Here is a 19,483-nt window from a genome sequence, read left to right as displayed (position 1 = left end):
CATTTCCTGGGCAAGAGAACTTTAGAGCGACCGCGTGATAAGAGTGGTATTAGACGGTCTCCAACGAGGTTAAAATCAATTCTGGCGTCCCTCGGAGTATCACGGTATCCCTATTCCCTCTTTATATCAACGATATTGGTGAAATAGTACACAGTAAACTATTATTATTTGCTGACGATGCTGTAGTTAGATGAGGCGCATTTTGTGCATTAAAATAAGAACACAGTGTTTTCCACAGCTTTATAGGAAAATTCTAAAGAGCGGGGAGGGGGGACGACCCCTCCAGGCAGTCCGGGGAAAACTATTTGAAAAATGACATGCCTGGAAATATATTTTACATAATTTTGACTCTTAAAATTTGGGTTTCACTCGTTATTCCGCGGGAAATCATCACAATAGTGGAAGAAATTAGTATACTATGAAATTTGCACAGCTTTTTAATTTTCAAAATATAACAATACATTCTTATATCTAATTTATTTCAAGGGAGCACATAAAAAGACAAGTTTTTAAATAATTAGCCGCATATTTTTAACTCTTTTTTATTTGCAATACTTAATCAATATTTTTTATTTCGCTGAGGCTATACGGGGGGGGGGGGGTGCAAGATCTCTTTCTGGGGGGGCACAAGCAAGGCCGTGTCCAGGATTTTGTTCGGGGGGGGGGGGGGTCTCAAGGATACCTCGTAATACAGAACGAACGCAATGATAATGGGACCGTATTGAAAATCTTGCATATTTTTTAAGGGTCTGGGGGGGCACGTGCCCCCGTGCCCCCCTAGATCCGCCTATGGGGGGATCTGTTCCCCTCATCCCTCCCCATAGTTACGCCACTGATTTCATCGACAAGTGAACTCATTTTTAAAGTACGCCAAACTCAGCAGACCACTGCTACCACCCGCGCCGTATCCACTTCAAGAAAGTTCAATAATGCCCCTATAGATGGCGCCAACAGCGTCGCACCTGCACGGAAGAAGGTGGCGGCAGATTGGATGGACGGGGAAGCAGTACCTTGGGACGTGGGCGATGCATGTGGCGTGTGTTGGGTGTGAGTTGAGTGAACGGCTGTGGTGTTGGTTGGTCCGAGGTCGTTGGGCCTAGCGGAGCCTCTCACGAAACGTCGTATGTTTTTCGTTGCTGAAGGTCCATAAGTGTGAGTGATTTCAACGCTTGAAATTTCTGTTTGTGTTGCTTATCGAAAATCATGAGTGACTAACATCGGTCGTGGATATTCTCCCGGAAACTTCAACTCTTCTTGGCTGAAAGATGGAGGTGGTTCCGTCTTCCTGAAAAGAAAATTGGGAGTGTGCTACCTGTAAATATAAGTAAGTGCAATTATATATTATGGTGTTTTAAAATTTTTTTCATTCCGTTGATGGCTTATTTTCCGAGGTCAGTGATGGAATCCTTCCATATTCGTTTATCGCCATTGTTCACTCCAATAAACAATGGACCTTGTAGTCACTTGTGCTAGTCTAAAGGTTACCTTCGGATGAAGTCAAATTATTATAGGTATTCGGTTGCTTTTTTAGCGGAATATGTGCTCTGAGTTGGTTTCTTTCTACTATTTAATTGCATTTCACCCCGTTCACCTTGGCTTTTATTGTTGCTCTGCTGGCCAAGTGAATGTTGAGGTACCTCTGCGTTGACTTCTGTTTGTTGTTTGACGTTCTACATTCATGGTTGGAGGTTCGTTTTGTGCATCTGCGTTGGCGTTATTTGGTAGTGTTTATCATGCATATCACGATTTGTATTTGCGAATGTTTTTGGGGCTACATTCGCCATTTATTCCGATACTCTTAGGAAAGTTGTTTGGGTTTTATTTAAATTGATGTCAACATGCCCTTTGTATGTATTAGTACTCGGCCCATACATAATTTTGATCGCCAAGAAAGGCTCTGTTTTGGTAATTTCCGAAGGCTTCACACGGGCCTTTAAGAGCCGTTGGTCTGGGGCTAAACGCTCTACCCTTTTGGCTGCCGCCATCACTTGGAAGTGGGAGAACTTACGGGCTATAAGCTTTAAAGTTCTACGAAATTGTGGTGTAATCAGTACACAATAAATTGAAAGGAAATTTTTGTACAGATATGAACCGGCCCAAGTGAATGTATACAGGTGTCTGAACAAATGTTCTTTCATGAGAAGGCAGGTCTGTTGAAGTGAATTTGAAAATGATGTTATTCACTCTGTCTTATGTTATATTTTAAAGAGAAATTAATGCGGAAATACTGAGTATGACTTTGAGTTCCCGTAATATGTAACTTCTCACGGAGCCAGTTTTGATATGTGGATGGTGTTAACGTGAGCTGGATAATATTTTTAGCCCTGGCTCGCGTTTTCAAAACCAGTAAATAATATGTTGAAGGCTTTGCTGTATTTTTCAGCAAAAGACCCTCTGCCTTGAGATGGGTTCAACGCTGGTATAGATATTATTCCCTTTGAAAATAGCTCGTCCGTCCCTTCGAAGTCTTGGTGGGAGCATTATCATGTCTCTGCACCGTCTTGCATCGCTGCGCTTCACTTGGATTGTTTTGCTCTCAGCCTACCAATGATATTTGTGTTTTGCAGCATATGAATCTGCTGACGGTCGTCGCTCGTTCTTTCTGCTTGGTGAATTCCTTAATATATGCTAGTGATATTCTTTTAAATTGTGCCCAAAAGTCCAAGTTTCTTCAATATTCTAGCCAAGAGTCAAGTGGACTCCTTTTCCTGTGTCTTCGTTCAGTGGCGTAAATGCCCGAGGGGACTTCCACGAAGTGCGTGGAGCTAGGGCATCGGGTCGCTTCAGCGATTTCACTCGCGACCGTGTTCGAGAACTGGCTGGAGCCCCCTCCCACTTGGAGGGGGGAAGTGGGGGACTGGCGCGTGGAAAGGCGGCGGTTCAGCCAGCAAGTGAGAGGCCAATGAAAAATAGTGTCGTGTTTTTATTATTTTCTTGAGCCCCGTTATTTCGAAAGAAAGCAAACTCATCATGAGTGCAGAGGGTTTATTGAAGTTGGTATGCTATTTCGATTGTTATTCAAAGACCGTCGTCTTTCATTTGCTTTTCAACGCGCTTCATTTGATGTAGAAGCGCGTTGTGGTCGGGTTCCTGAGGGATTGGATGCTGTGCGAAGTGTCACGGGTTCGAATGCGTTTGGACACCTTCAAAAAAGGAATCCGCAAGGTGCGAGGTGATCCATGAATTGCTTCTGCGCTTCTCACGCAAATCCAAATGGACGGATAGCAAGGGGTCCATGGAAATTGAGAACCTTCCTTAGAGTGAAGACGTCGTTGTTTGAGCGTCCAAATTTGTACATTTCCATAATACTAACTATAAACCGAGTAAACGACCTGCCTCTGCGTAGAAGAATCGCATAGTTTGTAAGCCGCTAGTAGCATAAATTTCCTTCGCTTTCCAGCTAGATTCTTTGCATTCTTTGAATCGCTTACCATGATGTGACACTTAAAAATATAGTGCTTCAAGTACTCTTACATTAGTTCCCTCTAAACGTTGGTAGAAGACATGGAGAACCTATGGAGATGTGAGTCCCAGGACATGTTCATCCATTCTGCTCACCGGAAAAGCACGAGACATTCCACGGCTCAGTTTGGTGCGATGAGAGTGGTGTCCCGCATCTCGATCCATTCTCCTGAGCTCGGGGGTGTGGCAGCGGACGATGACGCCATTTTGCCATTATCAGGCCACGATTGGCCTTCTCGCGATTGTGAGGCGGTACGGGTTAACATCGATAAATGCCTGCGTGCCCTTACATTGAATTTCACAGTCCCTTGCATAATTAGTGAATCTGCTGTCTTACAGAAACGGATGTTTTTTTTATTTTCAAAGTGGTCATGCTTTGTATATTTGTGTTTGTTTTATTTCCATTTGTAGCACTGAATTTGATTGGTGATATTCCCTGACAACTGCTTGTTGACAATTGAAAGGAAATGTTTCATCTCAATACAACTATATTACCCTGCAAGCCTCCGAAAGAGGTGTTTGGCAGGGAGTGAATCATCACCGACGCTCCGTGCACCGCTGCATTAAAATTTACTTCCACAAACATGTACTATGAAACATGAAGCAATGTGGCACATAAGTTAAGGGATTCATCATTATCCAATTATGAAGGCAATCTGCATATGAGGCTAGAACATGCAAAAAAAATTCTGTTAGAAATACTAGGAGAATTCAGAAACTTGTATTATTGACTGCAAAGTTAGTAAGCTGAACTGCCAGTTAACTAACCTATTTCTAATTCCTAACGTTGCCATTATGGTCTCTTGTCCATCGTGGAAGAAAAGGCATTCTAAATCTCTCTTCTACAATCTATTTCTCCTATTTTATTTTTATGATTTGTTCTATCGTACTATGTTGACGTTTGTAGGATATGGATTACTTCGTCGGTTAAACTCCTCTTGAATTTAAATAATGAATGTAGTCTAGTTTTCAATCCACGGTCTGACCGTGATTACCATTCGAATCGTTCTAAATGTCAGTGGTGGCCATCGCCCGCGCGATCAAAACTCGCGCGGTTTTGAATCATGGCCAGTTGCTTTTCATACTCTACAATTTTAACCGTACAAAAAGAATATTTTATCATTTATGCTGAAAGTGAAACCGGGTCAAGTTGTTGCTATGAATCGTGAGCAATTCATTGCACTGTGGATGCTTTATCGTTGCAGGAAAAGACAAAGGCGGAATCGCCTTCACTGTGTTCATCCAATTAATCAGAGGCGCGAGATGGTATCCTTACAAATATCTTATATTTTGTCCCATATCACATGTTTTGCTTCAACGAGCGAAATCAAACTCTGACTGCGTATTCAAGGGGTGTCTAACGAGGGAGAAGTGGATAATTTATCTCACTTTGTTGCCGCACTGTCCTAATCAGTGGCTTAACCAGGAATGTGCTTTGGGGGGATGAGGGAGCTTTGGGGGGAGATGAGGGGGGTAAGTGGGGTCTACCCCCTCCAGGAAATGGGTATTTCAGGAAAAAATTTGAAAAATAACATGCCTGAAATGCATTTTACATCATTTTGGCCCTTAAAATTTAACTTTTAGCGGATGCAGTTATTATACATTAAATTCAGACAAGATTTTCAAATAATTTTTTGATATCTCTGAGGCTTTTGGGGGGGGATACATCCCCTTCATCTCCCCCATAGTTACGCCACTGGTCCCAATATTCTTCTAACAAAACCCAATTTGCGATTGTCTTGGCCTGTGATTTCCCGAGTATGTTTATTACACCACAGATCAGTATTGAGTCGAACTCTAAGATATTTTACGGATTTCACAGTCTCTAGTTGGATACACTTAGTGAAATAGCTATGTTGTGGAGTCATTTTTTTCCAGAATTTCATTCACTAAGCAAAATGCTGAATTAAGGTACTTTTTCATCAGTGCATTATAGATCATATGATGAATAGTATTATTATTGACAAACATTCATCAACTCATAGAGTTGTCATAGGAATATTATTATGTCCTTAATGGGTGCATATATTTTAATAATCGAGTTCTGGAAGGAGCCACAAGTTTAGATACCTAATGGCGTAATGCGCAGCTGTGTGGAACTCCATTTTGATGGAATGCCTTCAACTTAGGGCTGTTCAAAGAATCTTATTAAAGCCGGCCTAGATTGAAATTTCATCTATCGTGCCATCATTTTATATCCATATTTATACATTTTAGCCTCATGCCTATGAAATAAATGTGTACAGATGAAATCTTGGTCGGAGATAACAAAGTTCTGTGTAAAATGCTTAGTTGAATTATCTAAAGCGTTTGTTGTGCTCATCAATATTTAAATGGGAATGAGGGTGTGTTTCATCTTGGGTTTAAGGACGGTTTGAACTGAGTTCTTGATCCTATAAGTCTCTTGTCATTTAGTCACGCGATGCACTCCCTTCCTGCATACACTTTTCCAGCCAATTTCTTCCATTACGATTTTGATCATCCACTCACTTCATCACACCGGCAAACCTCTCAAGTCATCTCTCCCCGCCTCACTCATCCCATCTCCTCCAAAAGGTCGTCACCAAAAGACGCCGAATGTGTGCTACGCCGGCCCGCCGTGACCACCTTGATACTCCGTGTGTAGGTTGTCATGGTAACGCCTTCGTTGCCCCAACCGCCTCGATTTTGTTTCGACTTGCCGCTCTCGTCTCCACGCCTATCTATTCTCTCATCGATGTCCAACTCTGAAATTAAAGTTTGTCGTAAAGTCGTGTTTTATTGTCCGTTAGGGAGCTAGATACCTTGTCGAACAGCGTCGCTCTAGGTATCTCCATTTCCTATTTCGTTAATTAACCTTAGCCATGGTGAAATTAAAAATTTCAATTTACCTTAGGGTAAGGATTACTGACAATGATTCCGTTTATGTGGAGAAAGCCTCTAAGGCGATCCGTGGCGTAATTTATTGTTTAAAATATGCGTAAAAGACCCGAAAATCGGAAATTAGAGCTGTGATACGTATCATATAAGAAACGACTGGATATATTTATAAAAAGTTGCAATAGGAATCAATATAAGCTATTAATAGTATGTAATGCTGGTAATTATGCCGACCATTGGCGCATTTTGAATTCGATAACTGTGGGTAAACCAAGGGCTGACAATATCTCAAAGATCAAATCTTTAAATAATGTACAAATATTAGAAAACACGCAAGATATAAGAGAGAACGAATGTACTTAACATTTTGAAGGAATAATTCAGTCAAATAATGTGGAATCTGATACTAATTGCAACGCATGTGGTGATGATCATGGGTTTTCTGATCATAGTTTAAGAGAGAATTTTATTCAAATAAATGAAGAAGTAATCATAAAATAATATCTCACATGAAGCCAAGGAAATCATCGGGAATTGATACCATAAGTGCTTATGTAATAAAAGAAGTAAGTGACACAATCACTAAGGTACTCAAATGCATTGCCAGCCTCAGTTTGCAGACTGGGATTTTACCTCAACAATTAAAAACAGCAATTGTTAATCCTAAAAAAAGGTGACAAATTAGATTTGAATGTTTACTAACTCCATGTATTCGCTGCCGGTACTTTCCAAATACTATAAAAAGCGTGAAAAGTGGACTGCTCTGTTTTTTGGATGCTGGCAAGTTCTTAAGCGGAAGTCAGGCCGGATTTGAGATGGGTAAATGCACTGTGAATGCTCTTACGCAATTTTGTTCTCAAATTTATGACGGTTGAAATGACTAAATCAAGGCTGGAGGACTAATCGTTGATTTAACCAAAGAATTTTACTCTGTATAGCATAAAATATTGTGAAGAAGATTGAAATATTCTGGTATTAGAGGTGTTCCATATAATTGGTTCTTAGCTGTGGATATCAGTGTTTGCGTATGAATGCAGGGCAAGGTGTTAATCTTTCATGAGGAGTTCCACAGGGCTCAGTTTTGGGGTCATTGCTATTTCATATGCATGTGAACGAAGTGTGTAATGGAGATATAAATGGGAAGTTGACATCCTTCGCTGATGATACAGCATTGTGCTATTGAGAATAAGCATTGCTTTTCGAACAGTTGCATGCTGTTCGAAACGAAAAATATATTAATATGACCAATTTCGCGTATCTCTGGCATTACTTATTCATTTCCTCTGGTTAATAATTTTAATATTCCACCCTTGATTGAGACATTTATTTATTTGCAAAGTTTTGAGAACTTTTTATAACCGGAGTGGTGAACTAATTAAGCCCAGGGCTTGGATGGAAATCCATTTATAATATACTGATCCATCGGCCAAGCAAGGAATTATTAGTATTTGTATACTGTGTTATTTTTCAATTATAGTTATTATTCAAAGTTGGGAAATGGGCTACAGAACCAGTGTATTTAAGATGTCGTTTTTCACGCGCATAAATAGGGTTAATAATACTTCCCATAGCTAAGCTATTCGATAGCTTGACGTGGAATAGGTAAAATAGGCTCTATATATAGTTTAAAATTTACTATAATGGTCAATGCTAGCAAGGGCGTACCCAGGATCAATACCAGGGGGGGCAAGCCATGGTTGTTCAAGTTAAAGGAAAGATTTAAGCACGGAAAAGGTGAATGAAACCAACATTTTAAGGAAATTGTAACAGCTCTTTATTAGTTTTTAAAATTATTTGCTTGAAAATATACTATTTTCCTTAAAGACATTTGCGATTTTTGCTTCTTGGGGGGGTGGGGGCAGCTGCCCCCTCCTGCCCCTCGCTGGGTACGCCCATGAATGCTAGGTAACTGCATGCATTTCTTGGCATGTTATAACTCATACATGAATCACTTACTACGCTAACTTTTAGTTTTCTATAACTAATAGTTTTGATGAATTCAATCGATTCGGCTTTTACTTTGTGAAAATCCATGTTGACATGAAAATACACAACCTTGGTAACTTTTCACTGGATAATTATTTATAGGTACGACGCGTTTCGACGCTAAGGCGTCATTCTCAAGTCACCCTATTTTCAGATGAATAGGGTGGTTTCGTATTTTTTTATTGCCTAAATAGAAAGATTATTACTCCTGTAGTACGTATTTCACGCTTTTACAAAATGTCATTCTCTCCCCATGCTATACACACAGGATCTCTAAATGGTAATGCTGGGGTTGGGATAATGCTCAGAAAGAGTGCCGGAATGCGTGTGAAAAGATTACTACAGTACAAGGAAATGATAGTAAAGGGAAAGTTAGAGATGAAGCCGGTAGGTACCGTAGTGGAACAGATTTACATGACTACGGCGGACTACGAGGGTGAAGGAGATGAAGACGTCTACGATGATTTGAGGGAAGTAATCAAGCATGTAAAAATCAAAAAATCAGTAGAAGAGGTGTTGACTGTATAAAACTGTGATATGTACTCAACAGGAGATTTACCTCGTGACTTCGAGAAGAACATAACATTCCCATACCCAGAAAGAAGAGAAGAGGGAAAGGCGAAGACTTAAGGACCTCAAGCGTGTCGACACATTCCTCGAAGATTCTGACGAGAATCATTTACAGGGGAATAGAACGAAGAGCGGAAGAATTCCTGGATGAGGACCAATTCGGATTTAGGAAAAGGAAGGGCCCAAGATAAGTAATTTTGGTTCTTAAGCTGCTAATAGAGAAGAGAATGGAGAAAAACAAACCAAATTTCGTAGAATTTGTCTATTTAGGGAAGGCATTTGATAACGTGGATTGGAATTCAATGCTTAGAATTCTGAAATTCTGAAATCGGAGTGCGCTACAATGATCGTAGAATTGTTCAATGTTTGTATAAAGACCAAGTAGTTGTGATTAAATGCGGACGGAACGGTGCAGAAGCAAGAATAAGGAAAGGGGTTGGACAAGGGTGTGCACTTTCCCCCATAATTTTTAATGTTAACATAGAGAAAGCCATCAATGAAATCAAAGAGAAAGCTTAGGGTGTCAAAATACACGGAGAAAAAAATAGTACGCTGCGATTTGCTGACGATATAGCACTCGTAGCCGAGACAGAGAAGGATTTTAATAAGACTTTCAGAAGACAAATATGGAAAGAATAATGGCCAGATATCAGCTGAAAATTAACAAAAATAATATATTAGTATGCGGAAAAAAGGAGGAGGCTAAGACAAACAGTAACCTATGAAAGCATGAGCTTGATGAGGTGAAAGAGTTTTCTTACCTTTGAAGCCGAATTACTAACGATAGACGAAGCAAGAAAGAAATAGCGAGTGGAATAGCGCAGGCGAAGATGGGCTCTCTACAGAAAGAAGAATATTCTTACTTCTGGGAATTCAAGCATAATAGCAAGGAAAAATTTCATCAGATGCTATACATGGAGCATGTTTCTCTGTGGAAGCGAGGCTTGGACGTTGACAGCTGCACAGAAGTCAAGAGTGGTAGCATTCGAAACGTGGTGCTAGCGAAGAATGATGAAGATAAAATGGATCGATCGTGTAAGTAACGAGGAAGTGCTAAGAAGTGATAATGACATAATATAGAAGTCTTATAAAAACCTTATGCAGAATACGGGACAACTTAGTGGGCCACATTCTGAGACATGATGGCCTGATGAAAACAATCGTAGGACAGGTGGAAAGGAAGAAGGGTAAGGGATGGCCCCGAATGAGTTACATATGACAGGTTATAAAGGATGTAAAAAAGAAGAAATGCGTCGCTATGAAAAAGTTAGCGGATAGGAGAGAGGAATGGAGAGCTGCGTCAAAGCAATCTTAGGATTGTTTTCTAATGATGATGATGATCTAATATTTTATGGATTTGCCGTAGTAATTATTAACCATTGGCAAGTTTTGTCTATTAATGAGTGCAAGTATTTTTTTGTTATTATGCGTAATATTGTATAACCAAGTGGTGCACATTTGTCGGTCCTCGATCGTGCTGCACGCTTATGATTGGTCACCCCCCTGCCAAACGCCCGAGAAGTGGCTCGCAGGTTATTTCGTGGACCTGTAGTTTCACCGTATCTCCACTCCTTTTCTGTCTTTTCCGTGGGCTTCATGCACCTCATGGCCCTTACCGTTCCTTTTTTGAGTCCTTTCCTCCGTGAAATGATCAAATGAACGATTTAACCTGCCAATGACGTCACCACCCCGAGGAAAAGTGGGTCACTTTTGCCTTTTTTTCTTTTTGAAGTAATGAGAGAGTGACTGTTTGCGGAATATTTTTTCGCTGTGATTTCTCTTTTCCTCCCATTTATATATTACCCGGAATCTTTACTTTGCCGCATAAATTTTGTGTAGTGAATATTTGGTAGTCAAATATAAAATGACTAACTTATTGTAAGTGTGGGGATGTGGTATATGGTCTAAAGAGGAATGGCGCCCTGTGAACGATGACGGCCTATAAAAATAACAAGCACTAAACATTCATTTTTTTGAATTAATTGTACTTATATTATCTTAATCCATACTTTTTAAAGTTCATCTCTATAACAAATTATGACTACAAAAAAAGAAACATGATCATAGTTCAAGTACAATAGAAAGTACTATATTTTTTAGTCCATCTTCAGCCTCACAAACAAACTGGATGGTTTACCCATGCGATAACATGCAACTTAAATTGTCCGCGTGAAAAACACGGTTTGCTGAAATCTAAGTTAGAAACAGTCATCGTTTAGCCTTGAGACTTATTGATTGTCATTGCTAATGCCAGTCTATTTGGGAATTGAATCCGTTTGAACTCAATTGGTACACCCGTGGGAATAATTGGGATTCGTGGTAGTGACACATATTCTCCTTGGAACTTTCAAAATGACAACGTTTTTCATAAATTTTTTAATGAATAATCGCGTCATTACTTAGCCGTGAGGAGTTCAAATTACGAAGAAAAATAACTGGAGATCCAACCTTCCGCTGTGAAAGTTGCAGTGCATGCTTGGCAAATCCAATGAGCTCAAAAACTCTGCCGGACAATTTACAGCTTCGTTTGGTATCGCTAACTATCTTTACTAACTATCGGTAACTGCATCGATAGATTTGTATGATACCAAGTCCTCCGGCAACAACTGTGGTATCTTGAAATTCAATTTGTTGACGGACATTTTTTGCTGCCAAAATTAATCTTTCTGCCAGCCATTAATGATTCAAGTATTGTTTGTGCATCGGGAAACATCTGGTCAAAGAGAGCATTTTGCGAATTAATGATTTTGCATAAATCGGTCGGCAATTTTATGCATCCAATATTTTCATGTACAGTTACTTTTCCGCCAGCCTTGCACCCGTACTGACTCAATGTATTTTAAGTCATACTCTCCATTTATCCTGTATTTGAACCTGAAGATGTCGCACATCGACGAAACTGTTTGTTACTAAAATCACATGTAAAATTTACTAAGTTTTTTATTTAATATAAATATGGGGATGAAATGAGAAAATTTATCGTTTTGCGTTTATTAGAAGCGATGTTCAAGAAAGAAATTGATTCACAACCAATGGTGAGTCAAATTCCGAGTCTTAAGATTGGTGCGGTGCTTTTCTGCTGAGCTATTAAACATTAACGTTTGCGAAATTAAATTTGGTCTTATACGCGTTCCTGTAATTTTCTCATAGCTGCGACGCAATCGCCTCGGTAATGATTTCCTCTACATCTGCATGCTACCCTGCGAGCCCCCCTTGGGTGCTTGGCTGGAGGTGACCAATCACCAGCAAACAGCATGCAAGGCTATCCCCACATGCACACGACACGAAAATCTAACGCATAATTTAAAACACACACGTCTTCATCCATGCAAAGGAAAAACTTGCTAGCGGTCAGCTATTTCATGTAGTAAATGCATACAAGGTGAGAGCAATGGAAAAAAACTTGCAATGAGTCGCCCTAGCGAGTGACGCGATTAATTTTATTAATCAAGACGCCATTGTTCTGCGCTCCTGTAGAGATTCCCATCGCAACTCGCCGAACATATTGGAAACTCTGCCTTTTCGATCGTAACCTCTCATCGTGAGAGTGGCTGCAATTCTCTAGCTCTGCGCCGAGTCTCCCACGGACAGCATTCTGGTTTGCCGCTCATTGTTCTGGGCGAGGGTGGCTGTGAAATCCGCGAGGAATTCCGTGGCAATTGCCAATACCAATGGGGGGCCCGCCCCCGAGTTTTGGCTTTTATTTTTTCCATGGCCTTTGCGCTTTGGCGCAGAATTATCAGTTCTTTCATTTAAAAATTCAAAAAGTATCAAGAAATGCAGCAATACGAAAAGTTTACTTTTTCAGTGCCCGTCCGTGGAATACTTTAGTAGGGCAATACGAATACTTAGCAAAATTGCTTGAACTTCGTTTCCTTGTGAGACATGTAGAAGCGCGTTGTGACGCTCTGGCCCTTGTATACGAGCTGACCTCGGCTGCTGCACTTGATGAAAATCCTTTCGTAAGTTTGTCACGTCTCTAGAGCATGATGTGGGTGATGAAAAGATATTTTCCTTCCACACACAAATGCCTTAATTTCCCCAATACCTCAGCCTTCTCACCCACATATATTCACTATCCTTAAGGCCACCGAGGTCCTGAACTCTCCCAATTTGGTCCGTGGTTGTGCGTGTGAATGATGTCGTGTTGGCCCTTCTCTAGTCGGACTACTTGAGTATTATGTAGAAAGTATTTTTGCGTTGAGCTAGTACCCTTAGTTTCCTAGTTTAGCGTCTTGTGTGGGATATAGATTGTACAAATGCCGTTCTCGCGTTACGTGGCGAGGCAGTTTCGCAGGAGATCAAGATTGTGTGATGAGGAGTGTTCGGAATGATGAAGAGAATCTGTAAAGTATGCAATAGGCGCAACAAACCCATTTGCAGTATTTCTGTGAGCAAGTGGCATAATAGCCTTGAATATGATGCATTCGTAAGTTGTAGCTAGCCCACTAGCAAGGTTATGAATATTCCATTATTCAACTTCCCACTGTGAGAATTTAACAGAATTTCCTCCTGATCATCTAGGATTTTCCCCATGTTTTTCTATGATTAAGTATAAATGATGAAGAAATAGCTTCATTATATTTCGCAAATGTGATTACTGACGGCACATTAGGTTGATAATCAGGAGTTAGCATACGTATTATCTGATTAATTGGATTAATTTTGATTTTAGATTATGCGTTTTGGTGGAAATCAGTACACGATATATTAGAGTTGTATAGTATTTAAAGGTTTATTTTTAAATAGCCCCAAATTCCCCTACGTAAACCAGCCGGACGTTGAAATCACCACCGAGTGCATGTTCGTTCGCGTAGTGATGATTTTATAGGACAAGGGTAAAAGATTATAGTGCCTGTATCTGTGCGAACATGGTTATTTAACCATAGAACTGTGGATGATATAGCAGCGGACTGTCACAATTAGATGGGGAGTCCGTTGCTCTACTGGTCAGATATGACAGCTAACCTTGTCAGTTTTTGTTATCAATCTTTTTTTTGTCCGTTGAGTGCCATTGCCTGTGACTGTTTACATAGCGCGACTGTTTACTCTGTATTTGTTCTTATGAAAGAGGCAGGTGCACGACTGCGCTATTCAAATCTAATACTTTTCGCAAATTTTGTTTAAAATCATTTCAATCACAGATGATATCAATCGAGGTTACAAAGAATTAGGATATGCCGAATGTCCAATTAATATCTTCATCACTGGTCAACAATCCTTAAGATGGTTGGGCTCCTCTGGTGATATTTTCTTTCTTGCTTCTCCACTCGCTTGCTTGTTCCACAGATTTGTCAGTCACATCTTCTCCTATTCTCTTTTTCCAATGCGTCTCTTAAAGACAGTTCATGTTAAGCCTCCTTCAATTTTTCAACCTGCCAAATTCTTTTCGCGGCCTTCTTCATTTTTTTTTTAATTTTAATGGGCGTTTCATTACAACTAAGTTATGGTCACTCTCGATATCAGCCTCGGGGTAACTTTTCCTGTCCTTCACTCGGTTCCTGAATCTTTGTTTCACTAGTATGTACTCGATTTTGAATCTTCTAAGGTCTCTGGGCATCTTCACGCATATCCTCTTTGCCTGGGCTTTTTGAATAATTATTGGAAACCACTAGCCTGTGTTCCTTGCAGAATTCAAGTAGCCTTTCTCCTGTTTCATTTCGGTTTCCTTATCCGCAGCAGAATTTTGCAGGAGAAACAAATTATTCATCACAAACACGTGGTTCAATCATCATAAAGGGCGAAGGTACACATGGAAAAGTCCAGGGGATGTGGGGAGATATCAAATAGACTACATTATGGTAAGACCGAGGTTTAGGAATGGTGTGAAAAACTCGCGCAGCTTCCCTGCAGCGGATGCGGATTCGGACCACAACCTAGTGCTCATGAAATGCAACGTAAGATTCAAAAGACTTATGAAAGTTAGGAAGGCGAAGAAATGGAACGTAGAAGCCCTGAAGGGGAGTATGAGGAGAGAATATCAGGAACTAGTGGACATAAGTATACGGGAGATTGAAAGTACTAAGACTGTTGAGGAAAGATGGGATAATATTAAAACGGGAATAGTCAAAGCGGCGGAGAAGTCAATTGGTTACGTTGACAGTAGAAGGATAAAGAAGCCGTGGATAACGGAGAACATGATAAGGGAAATGGAGGAGAGGAGGAAGCGGAAGAACGTGGACACAGAACAGGGCAAAAGAATGTATAGACAAATTAATAATCGATTACGGCGGGATACTGAGAGAGCAAGGGAGGCTTGGTGGAAAAGACAGCGTGAGGAAATGGAAAAGTTTCAGAAGGAAGGAGAGGTAGGCGCGTTATATGGCAAAGTTAAGTCGTTATCGGGCGGCAAAAAAGGCAAACCATGCCAAAAATTAAGGCTAAAGATGGAAGGATGCTAAGCGAGCGAGAAGAGGTACAGAGTAGATGGAAGGAATACGTGGAGGATCTCTATGAAGAAAGGAACAGACCGGCGAGATTGACTTTAGAGGATGAAAGTTAAGTGGAGGACGATTATCTTGGGCCGGGGATATTAGATTCGGAAATAGAGAAAGCACTTCGTGATATGAAGGTCAGGAAAGCAGTAGGCGTGGACAATATCCCGTGTGAGCTTCTGAAGAATCTAGGGAAGGAAGGTAAGAAAAGGTTTTTCGAACTAGTACGTAGGATCTATGAGGAGGGATGTTGGCAGGAGGATTTCGTGAAGACGGTTTTAATTCCGCTACCGAAAAAGACGAAAGCTGTAGAATGCGGAGATTACAGGAATATCGCACGCGGCGAAATTGGTGCTGAGGATATTGAACAGACGAATGGAGGCGAGAGCTAACGAGTATTTGGGCGAAGATCAGTTTGGTTTCAACTTTCAGAAGAGGGAAGTCAACTCGTGATGCAATGGCAATAATGAGGTCCCTCGTGGAGAGGAACCTAGAATATGACCAGGACGTATATGCGTGTTTCGTGGATTTTGAAAAAGCATTTGATAGGGTGAACTGGGTAAAGTTAATTGATATTCTCAAGAGAATAGGTGTTGATTGGAGGGATAGGGGACTGATTCGTAATCTGTATATGGCCCAGACTGCGCAAGTGAGGGTAGCGGACGGAGAATCTGGGTGGGCAAGCATTGGCCGAGGTGTGAGGCGAGGCTGTCCTCTATCGCCGCTGCTCTTTAACGTGTACGCTGAGGAGATGGTAAGGGAAGCGTGAGATGAGTTAGAAGCTGGGATAAAAGTGGGAGGAATGATGTTCAAATTATTCTGTCTAGTTATTATTTCGTTCTGATCATCGCCGATGACAGTATTCCAGTCACCTAAAATAGTAAGGGTTTCTTCCCCTCTTACATGCTTGATTACTTTCGTTATGTCTTGGCAGGCGTCTTCTACTTCTTCATCTTTATGATATGATATAGACATGTAAATCAGCACCGCTACAGTAGGTTTGGTATCTATATCCATTATTACTGTCGTTTCATTAAACTACAGGTAGCCTTTCACACGCTTGCCGGCATTCTTCCCAAGCATTACCTCAACTCCAGCGTTGTCATTTAGCGATCCTGTGTGTGTCGTTGTGTAGCTTCCATTCCACAAGTATCGCTCGTCAGGCCACTTCATTTTGCTGATGCCTAATACGTGCTGTCGTTCCTTTTCGCTGCTTTTTGATCCGGTGGCTGTGCCACGATCAGCTAACTAGCGCCATGATAGCTAATATTGGTAAGTGACACACATAGTGGTGCGTAGATTTATCTACGTTTATTTTTTATCATGAATGTAATGGTATAAATAACATAATTATGGTTTTTGTCAAAATCACGTATATATGCGCACATTGGTCATCATCCTTCGTGTACTAAGACCAGTACCGCTGAAAGAGCCCGTGTGAAATGTGGACTTCCAAGTGATCTTTCCACATAATTTATTATAACAATAGCGGTTCACTTTTGTTTCGGAGAAAACATTGATATGCTTATTGCCTAATAGCCAACGTAGTATGGAAAATTTTGAAAATGCTTCACTTTTAAATTGATAAGACTCATTAATTTAGTAGAGCAATAGAGTACTCTATGGTAGAACGTTGCATTACACGCGAAAAAATGAAGTTCACGACTGCAAAGTTACGATTTCCACCGCGGAGTGAAATCATGGCTCTTTTTTCAATCGTATCAGAAAACATCTGAAATAATTACGTAAAAGATTTTCCCTTTACCCTTTAACCTCAGGTGTGCCGAATTCGGCACATACCTCCAAAATCATTGTATCTCAGTAGCCAAGGAAGTTCTTTCACTATTGCCCATTGTGACGTTTTCGGAACGTTCTTATCTGCCGACAGTAATAAGTTTTGACACCCGGCGAGGAAAGGTAGAACTTCAACGTCGGTAGGAAAAATGTCATAGCAAACCACGTTGAAGATCTACTTATTGTGTTTTTCTTTGTTTTTGGCTTCCCGGTAAGTTTATATGTTTCTCAAATTTACTTTGTATTCCTCTCGGTTTACTGAAATGTAATATGTGATCGTGACATGTTAACATTGCATGTTATTTTAAATTGAAGGATGGATAGGTGTGTGGCGAATACGTCCCATGGAGTGATAGCAATATAAGACAATAATTCGTGGTCGAAACCTGATGTGCAATATTTCATTAATATACTTTATTATGTTGTCGTAGTTATGTAATTAAAGGTAAAGTGTAGTTATATGGATAAGTTCTAACATTTATACATGTGATTTTTAGATGTTTTTTACTCTGCTGGCATTTCGAAAAATGAATCCCGTAATTTTTTATGGAAAAAGGAGGAGTGATGTTGTTCAAAGCGTGATTGTGCCTCCAGAGGATACCGATGGTACTCGCGCTGGTAAAATCTTGAGCAATTAAGATTTGGAATCAGAGTCTGATATCATTAACTCCCTTAGTTTACATTTGGAAGGAAAAACATTTTTCCATTGGTAAAAAAAATTGTTGTCCATGAAAGGTTAAATTATCTAACGTAATTTAAAATAAGGTTTCTGCTGATGAAGTTTTATTTTCGTTACCGAAGTTAAAGCTTTTAAACTCAAGGCACTTCAATTTTGAAACAGACTGTAATGTGGGAAGCCTATTTTTTGGCCGTCAGTTGATGAAGGGATTTTTGCTAAGTTCTTGGAAATGGCTTACTTAATTTCACATCCTGTATAGAGTCTCTTGGGTGGATACGTTCTCCTTTCGCCATTAACACCTCGATTTCTAGGGGCGCCCGATAGTTCACACTTAGAGGTGATTAGATTTATTATTTTTGTTATTCTAATATTTTCTTCTTTACCGTTAAGAAACTTGTTTTTAGATTAATTTTTCAGCCTCGTTAAATATTATTTTCTCAATTTTATTTTATGAAAGTGAGGCCTATGAAGCTACCAAAAAAATCTCACCATTACGTACGGAGTACGGAATAGCAAAGCCATCTAGTAAAAAAGTGTTAGGAAGTACAAGGAAAAGGTAACAACCCTGCCATAATTCGATCCTGGAATCTTCTAATTCTTAGAGGGACATGTTATCCGTTGCGCCACAAGGAATCTAGTACTGTAAAAGAGAGTTAAATCGTTAAAATTTATCATGCGAAACTCAGTTTGCACTCATTGTTTACAATATCTTTACCTCAGGTGATGGACATGGTCATGTTGATGCTATATTCCTGGACTTCCGGAAGGCATTTGATATATTCCCCCATGCGGAGCTCGTGGTCAAATTGGAAACTTGGGGAGCAGGTACATGCGTATTGCGATGGATCAAAGATTTCTTGAACGATCGTAAACAGAGAGCTGTTTTGGATGAGGTAGCTCGGACAAAGTGAAAGTGACTTCAGGTGTACCTCAGGGAAGTGTCATATGTCCCGTTTTGTTTCTTCTATATATAAACGATATTAGTGCTGCTGTCACGGGTAAAGATTCGAGTTTTTGCAGATGATGCAGTTTTGTTTTGAGAAATTGTTGACGAATTCGATGGCAGAAAATTAGATTAAGGCAACTCTGCGATTAACGAATGTTGTTGCTAATGGAAACTAAAATTACATTATGACAAGTGCGTGGTCATGGATTTTGGAAAAAGCCCACCTTTTCTAGCACAAGCTGCACCTTAAATTCAATTCTCAACGGCCGAATCATTCAAATACCTAGGAGTCACTCTAACTCAGGACCTCTCGGGGAAAGCACCTATGCGAAATATGTAGAAAGTCTAATTATAAATTGGGATTTGTGAAGAGAGTTCACGGGAAATGCGATAAGAAGGTCAAAGAAAGTGGCTATATTTCTTTAGCTAGGCCTCACCTGGAATGTGCGGCTATCGTGTGGGACCCATTCGAGACAGGACTGATTGTTATGGTAGAAGACATCACGAGCGGAAGATAAAAGAAATAGACGGCAGAATACAGGGTTTTAAGATGTCGTTCTTTCCTAGGACTAACAGAGATAGTAACAGATGTGGCATACATGAAATTTATCGCTGCACTTGCTAGGTGCATGTATTGTATCAACCAAATGCATATAATATATTTTTTCTTTTTTCCCCCATTTCTGGTTCGGGTTTGTTGGTCCTTTTTTTTAATATTCGGCACTGGTTTTATGCAGCCGCATGGGCATGCAT

The 19,483-nt window shown here is 40.2% G+C and overlaps 1 protein-coding gene across 6 annotated transcripts in view; it reads left to right on the top strand.

The window, feature by feature from the left end:
* The first annotated feature begins 1,027 nt into the window (after nt 1–1,027).
* Nucleotides 1,028–19,483, top strand: part of LOC124170503 (cadherin-99C) — a 122,318-nt gene continuing 103,862 nt past the window's right edge. For all 6 annotated transcript variants that reach the window (XR_006867481.1, XM_046549265.1, XM_046549266.1 and 3 more), the window contains exon 1: nt 1,028–1,324. The gene's annotated coding sequence lies outside the window, so the exon portion shown is untranslated. The remainder of the gene's footprint in view (nt 1,325–19,483) is intronic.

This window comes from Ischnura elegans, chromosome X (assembly GCF_921293095.1).
Source record: "Ischnura elegans chromosome X, ioIscEleg1.1, whole genome shotgun sequence".
Lineage (NCBI taxonomy): Eukaryota > Metazoa > Arthropoda > Insecta > Odonata > Coenagrionidae > Ischnura > Ischnura elegans.
The sequence above is the reverse complement of the archived record's forward strand: the minus strand, read 5'-3'. Positions and strand labels throughout refer to the sequence as shown.